The sequence below is a fragment of the Chelon labrosus genome (genome assembly GCF_963514085.1).
Source record: "Chelon labrosus genome assembly, chromosome: 18".
NCBI classification, from domain to species: domain Eukaryota; kingdom Metazoa; phylum Chordata; class Actinopteri; order Mugiliformes; family Mugilidae; genus Chelon; species Chelon labrosus.
Window position 1 is genome coordinate 3,342,709 of NC_140351.1, and position 7,762 is coordinate 3,350,470.

A 7,762-nucleotide genomic window follows, 5' to 3' on the forward strand; every position below is an offset into this window, starting at 1 on the left:
TTCCCTGAAACTGATAGTATGTTTGTGTGGCACTGTATAAGCAAAAATGCTATCAATCGGCCCCTTATGTTATATTTTCAGGCAAAAATATTAAACTGATGGCTTTTTCCTTGCCCTGTGTGATACTGAACTGAATACATTTTGTTTTTGGACTGCTGGACAAGAAACGCAATCAAGACATCAACTCTGACTCCAGGAAATCTCATTTTTCTGACATTTAGACTAAAGGATTAGGCAATGAATCAAGAAAATAGTCTGAAACTCCCTCCTCCACACCTTTCCAGTGGTGGGAATGGGGGAGTATGTCCAAAAATATCTGTAACTCTATTAGCGGTGATACCTTTCTCATGATGCTTGTGTTTCACATGAAACTTTGCGACTGACTCCCCAGTATTCCCAACATCCAAGCGGCAATAGAGTATAATGGGACCAATAAAAGGGCTGATGTCTGAAATGTATTCACGAACGGGTAAGGAGTGGCTGGGAAGTAAAACTATTGAGCAAAGCTTGTTCAACTTTGTAGGTTTGTGAGAAAAAAACTGAGAAAGAGTCATTACATACGGATAATAAAGCAGTCCTTGTCCCAGACTAAACTGCACTTGGAAACATGCATTGTTTGGCAGCAGTGAAGCAAATGGATGATGGATTTCCTCCGTTTCCTGATTCCTAGACAGAGGCTGGGATGAAGCAACTCGGCCGACCTTGAAGAGAGTATTCTGCTACAGCCAGGACGACCCTGACCGGGGAGCACAGATCAGCTTTCCTTAGCTTCACATCCAGCCCTGGCTCTTCCTTCATCCGGACAACTCCCAAAGAAGCTTCAATATCTGCAATTTCACACAACTGCAAAGGGTCTTCTCTGGCTCATTCTAGGATGAATGATGATTCCCAGGAATGTCTGGGTCGAGAGCAATCGACAGGGAGTCAATGACTCTTGGGTCCAGTCAATTGACATTCCACAGGCCTGAGAAGAATTCAGGGTCGCTCCAACCGAGTAACTCTAGGAACCTGTTTGCTTAAATACTTCCTCCCTTCCTTCCTCGTCCCCCCTCCTACTGTGGTCATTGTTTCCTGACTCACCCCTTCCTTCCATCATTTCTTCCTCCTTGGGTCTCCCTTCCTACCTTTTATGTTTATTCATTGACATTTTCATGACAGGTTTCTTTCCATTTCTTTGCTGCACAAAGTAAGTGCATTGCCTTACGATTTAATATACTGGTATTTTAATAATTTCCCACAAATGGCACTTGATACTTCAATAAATACAGTGTATTAATGTCCAACTTAAAGTACCATGAAAGGTACACATTTAACAGTTTGATTGTTTTTTTCCCCAGCCGCAGATCTTCCTGAATGCATAGCATCAATCAACTGTTCCTGGACCAACCACCAAGCACGAGGCAACTCAATTATGGATAAAAACATAGAAATGTGGAGAGAAAAAGCAGAAGAGACCTCTCCACCATATCTGTCTAATCACCCATATTTCTGGAAAAACAAACCCACACACTGTACTCAAAGATGTGAGAGCTCCACTGTTGTCTGAACAGATGATTTCTTTTTTTTAAATCACTTTTATTCCTTGCTTGGGACTTCCTGGAAGGGAAATGATCATGTCTGCTTTGGGCCACGGTCTGACTCTTTATTGAAAGAGGATACTATCCAGGAAAAATGATAAAAACAGCATTAATAATTGCTACCAAAGCTAGAGACCATAAACAACAGGATATAAACGACTGGACCCTGTCTTCATCTTTCAGATACTGTAGTAGTGGAAAACACTACTGGAATCTTGACACAACCAAAATAGCTTCAATATTCATTTACTATAAAGTAAAGAACAGATGGAAACTGTTTCCTCCAGCCTCTGGTCACCAGACTTAATGGTGAAAAAATACTTTTAAGAAATACTTTCGGTCTAACACAAGCAGATGATGAGCATATGCCGGAGCATATACATGACCAGTTATGTATTAGTTGGTTACAGACAACGAGCTGCTGGCTCTCAGCTCATTTAATCTAATAAATTTGAAAAACTGTTTTAATCGAATGAGGAACTCGTCAACTAGATATCACAAATCAGAATAAGAACTACCGGATAACAGTATCTGATACTTCCAAATGACTCAATGTGATACTGAAAAGCATTTTAAGATATTTCAGTTTGTTTTGTGGTCCTTTGCCTGAAGAGGTTTATGCCTTCTTCATGCTACGTCCACACTACGAGCAACAAAAGTGAAGCATGGCCGGCCACATTTTCAGTATTTCTGAAGCTCTGGCAGATGTTGTGCTGTCGTTCCATTTATAAATCAACTGCCGATACAAAGGCATATGATTGGTTCACCCATCACTGCAACATAGACATGTCTTGTCACATAGCGACATGTTCTGGATGTCAGTTTGGAGCGACATATCAGGGGTTTCCATTGAAAACATTTCATTTTTTGCCAGTAGCGTGTGCTTTACAGCATTACACATTGTCTTATAAACAATGCCAACCTTAATTCCCTAAATGGGCACTGGGCTTCATATCAAACCTCGAATCATTTTTGGTCCATACCAATATCTATTTGTAAAACAGAGCATCAGGTATAGAAAGTAGAGTTTCTGCTACCTGCTACCAAGGTGCATGGACGAGAAAAAGAAACTGTACAAAGGTCAAGACTCCAGCAGCACTTGTAGTAAATGGAACAACTTTATTAAACTTTATTCTACTCGTGGCCTTCATCAGGGTCATAAAGAAAAAAATCCCTGCAAAGGACAATTTAAATAATGTATTAAAAAGGAGGCAGAATAGTAGGGATGCTTTCTCACCTAGGTCATTGTTAGGAAACCGGGAACAGGTCGGTTTCGTTTGGGCTGGCGTGAACGCAGCCATTGCGCTCCGTCCCGGCACAAAGCAACCGAGCTGAGCCATGTTGGAGGGGGTGGTCTCAGGTTGCTTGCAATCGCTCCCCAGAGCAGTGTGAACACACATAACACACTCAATATCCTTACTGAGTGTGAATGTATACCTAAGAAGAGAAACTGTTGGGTGTGCAGCAGCCAGACAGACTACGATAATGGGTATAATGCTAAAAACCAAGCAGTTTACCTGATGTGTCTTTGCAAGAGCGTGCACCCAACCCAGCAGTTTATCGGTTTTATCATCACGTATACATAAACGCTGTTTTCTCAACGTATCACAATAATATCATAATTGCTTTGCCTCAACTGCCGTCTGAAACTGAACCAAACTACCGTTCCATGCGTCACTGTAACAACATTTTATCAATTACTCCCTGAATCGGAAGGAAATCTAGGTGTGACGATTTGGACGTTAGCTCAGTAGCTGCGCAACGTTAAAAGACAAACATCAAACACTGACAAATTCCTGGAGTTTGCTGATGAGGAAAAGATTTCTAATACGAGTCTGGGTGTGGCTGCACGGCTAAACAATTGACCTGCTCGTGCAAACACCACCATTAGCTTTGGTCGCTTCAAGGTTGCGCGCCGCATTGTCTTTCAGCCGTCTCATTAACTCTACGATTACACTCCCCAGACGAAGCTTTCTATTCAAGGTTAATGTCTGTCATCAGATTTAAGAATGTGTCTGCGATTATTAACTCGGTTTGACCTGGAATGTGTGACATGATTCACCAATCAGGTTTAGGAAGTTTTATACCTGATATTCAGCAGAACCCAACGTTTAAGTCTTCTTTTAACTTTTAATTTCACTCATGAGTTTTTCCCCAGAATCCAAAACTGTACTATGAAAGTACTGAAAAGGCCTCTTTAGAAGACACTGGTGAGTGGTCAGAGAGTGACAGTGATAATGTACAACAGTCTGACAAGTTGGACTCGTGTATTTCTAAAACAGAAAGGAAATAACCAGATGTTATTTTGGAAATATCAGCCCTTACTAGCACAGGCGCTGCTGTGGTATTTCTATAAAACTACTCCAGTAAAAACTTTTTTTTTTAAAGGTAGTTTCCCTTCTTAACTTCTGATTTTGCACTGAACAAAATACAGAAACCTAAAAAGGAGACACGCTGCACCAGACTACCAAGCGTTGCGTTAACCTCCCTGCTAAGTAAATGCATAATACGGTCTTGACGTCGGGCCAGTAGAGTTAACTTCATCTGCTTTACAACCAGAGCCTTCTCGCTTTGACCAAACTAGATTTCTGGACACCTACACACCTTTACTCATCTGTCTCTGCCAACATCTGTGTCTGTGTCTGTCCAGACAGCGGGGGAGCAGGGAGGGACTCGGATGATTGCAAACAGAAACCTCTGATGGGGATTGATTGAAGAATGTGCGTCCACACATCACACACGCAGAGATTCTCTGCGTTTCTGCTGATCCAAGCAGCTCTGACAGCGATTCACCAGAGAGACGCACACACCAACTAGCCCTCTGACCTGTTTGATAACCGGCGGCCGCTCAAGCCTAATACCTGATCACTTCGGGGTGGGCTTACGGCAAAGCAACAAGCACCGGGGTATTTTAGGGATGGGACTGGATCAGGTCCATAATGAATACAAGGCCTTAGATCAGTCCCACCTCTTATTTCCCCACACAGTAATCTGGCGGGTGGAGGATTGGAGAGTAATCTGGATAGAAGGAGTGAGGAAGGGAGGGAGAGAGGGAGGGAGGGATGGAAAGAGGACAATCCTCTCTGCTTTCATTCTGCTTTATGTCAAATTTCTGCTGCAAAGCTGTACAATAAGGTTCAGTTTCAACGACGGCGGCGTGAAACTTTGCATGAGTTTTCGGTGCCGTGGGAAAGGCGCGCACTTCAAAATGCCTTTCTTCAAATAAATACGGCCCACTCCCAACAGAAGACAGATCCAGAGAATGACGTGGTCTCTATCAAAGGATGGAATTAGCAGAGTTAGTGCGGAACAAACCTCATCCACTAATTTGGGCCGACAGATGTGGCTCAAAGCTCTCGGCAAAAGCCCGTAAAGACAAACAATGCGCTCATTGATGGTTTTACTGAGGTTTTACAGATCCTTGTCGTTTGGTGGAGTTATGACTGCAACCACACCGCTCAGCTCTATTAGCAATACAACATATTTACACTTATATTTATTTGACAATTCTGCATCATGCACCTGCAGAGAGAGGGGCTCATCTTTACACGATCAGTGCACATTTGAATGAAACTGAAAATGTCTACCAACAGCAGCTATGCACAGACTGGAACTAAATAAATGATTTGCAAGGCATGTGTGTGTGAAATATAGATGTATTTTGCACTAATACAACTATTCTGCACAAAATACTAACACACTTAGTAATTTCACTCCCATGGATTGAAGTCAGTGTGTGTTATTGAGCTACAGTATTAAATATAACAGCACAAATGAATGGAGCTAGCTTGCATAACTTTGCTCTGTCTGCTGTGACAGTGCAACTTCACCGCGCTGCCTCTACGGCCGTCCGGAATAAAGGAGCCGCGCATGACCTACCCAACTTTGTGATAAATACGAAGGGGAAACTGAAAGCTCATAGTCAGGAGTGGCGGGGTAATTCAACAACTTGACGACAACAACCGTACGCGGCTATTAACTGATAAGAAGGGCGAGTGTATTGGTAGCATTCGCACGACGTGTTCCAGAAAAGCGAGAGTTTCCGAGGAGCACCTGAAGGCAGCACTAACCTACACCCGTACACCGTCGCCGTGATGCGTGCTGTGAGATCACTCATCCAAAATCACCGTCCTCTCACTGCTACAGACTCCGGCCCGTCCGCGCACCACCCCCGCTCTCAAAGCAGCTCACACACGGCGCCGGTTCCCACACACTCACGCACCGAGCATTCGTTTTTGTTTCAACTCGACTCACCGTTTGTTGTCCGCTCGTTTTTTGTTTGACAGTTTGTCGGGAGTCTCGAGCGTCGCTGTCACCGCTACGATCCGCCCACTTGAGAGTGCTTCTCCGCGCGGCGCAGACTAACTTGCTCCTCCCACCGGGGCCCAGCGTCTACTCCAATCGCGTGTCGAGGCCGCGGACTGGCTCTCCCGTTGTCCAATCAGATTAACGCAAAGCTCTGAGTGACGGCCTAATCGTCCAATCACATCTCCTAAACCTCTCTCCGGCTCCCCGCCGTCGCAAAACACACTTTTGACAGACAGCGTGCGCATACAATGGAGAAGTTTGACTCCTTTTACGGGACGGTGCCGGTCCAATCGCCGGGGGGAACATATTCTAGATACGGCCACGGCCCAGGAAGACGCCCTTAAACCGCCCTGAAAACTGGAATGTCACCGGGTGGACGGGAATTACGTTCACGTGTGTGGTGGACAAACAGAAACGGCTGGATTTTATTGTTTTTATTTTTGTTTTGGGTTTTTTTGGCGGGGGGTAACTAGAATTGGACGGTGCTTCTTGTAAAAATCCAAACATAGGACAAAAATGTAAAACATGTCAGCTCTGTAACGGTTCCACATCCTGTTGTGTAGGTTTATAGGGACCTCTAGTGGAGGAAATGTCAAACATCAGTCCCAGGCTGCAGCGTTTGTCCCTCTTCAGCTAGGTTTTAAGTTTTTAACTGTCATTCCAAAACATTAGGTACAGGAAACTAAATACTGAGGTCCAGTCAAAGCACAAATAAAGATATCTATCTATCTATCTAACCACCAGGACCGGATGGAGCACCAGGGAAGGTGCTGAGATCATGTGCCCATCAACTTGCTGCAGTATTAGTAACATCTCTAACCGTTAGCTGCAGCAAGCTACCGTTCTCACCTGCCTGAAAACTGCCACCATCTCTCTCATTTATCCCATGGGAGATTCGGTGTCCGGTCGGCTCATTACATAGAAACAGGAGGAATGACAGTCGAAGATGTGGAAGATCTTTAATTCATTCATTCATTTTCTGTAACCACTTGTCCTCTGGAGGGTCGTGGCGGGGTGGGGCTGGAGCCTATCCCAGCTGTCATTGGTCTAGAGGCGGGGTCCACCCTGGACAGGTCTCCAGTCTATCACAGGGCTAACACAGAGAGACACTCACACCTACGGCCAATTTAGAATCACCAATGAACCTAACCAGCATGTCTTTGGACGGTGGGAGGAAGCTGGAGTACCTGGAGAGAACCCAGTCGGCCCGTGGATTAGAACCCAGAACCTTCTTGCTGTGAGGTATCAGTGCTGACCACCACACCACTGTGCCTCCCATGAAAGATATTTAAGTTATATAATAATATAAATATATAATTCTGTGTAGAAAAATATTCAGTAGTATGATCAATGACCACAGTCCAGTTGGTTCCTCACAGGGAGACGTTGTAGGGTCTTATGTCCTGAGGGACAAACGTCCTCCTCAACCTGTCCATGGAACAGGACAGAGACAGCAGCCTGACACTAAACCAGCTTCTCTGTCTGACTATGGTGTCCTGTAGAGGGTGGAAGACATTAATCATGATGGACCAGAGTCTGTTGAAGGTCCTCCAAAATTAGTAGATTTGTGTTGATCCAAGGAAAATGTGACCAGAACAGTTTAGTCAGTAGCAATAGTTTCTACTTTCCAGTCAGTACTGTCATTGCTCTGGACTGGAGTTCATCTCTGGACGTATGTTAGTTGCTGTGCTGTGGTGTCAGACTGACAATGAATCAATGAATCTGTTTTTAATGTGTTCACATGCTGGAAAGAAGAAACTCTAACTCTGACAAAGTAGTTGTTGCTCTTGTCTGTGTTTATCTAAAACCTTTAGAAGCTTCAACTGAACTAAGAACCAGGAAGAAAATCTCAATAACAAGTTAGAACAGATGATTGA

At 44.2% G+C, this 7,762-nt stretch overlaps 1 protein-coding gene across 5 annotated transcripts in view; it reads right to left on the minus strand.

The window, feature by feature from the left end:
• Positions 1-5,919, minus strand: part of LOC311503481 (uncharacterized protein) — a 119,763-nt gene extending 113,844 nt beyond the window's left edge. For all 5 annotated transcript variants that reach the window (XM_084566213.1, XM_084566212.1, XM_084566214.1 and 2 more), the window contains exon 1: positions 5,832-5,919. The gene's annotated coding sequence lies outside the window, so the exon portion shown is untranslated. The remainder of the gene's footprint in view (positions 1-5,831) is intronic.
• Positions 5,920-7,762: the final 1,843 nt, after the last annotated feature.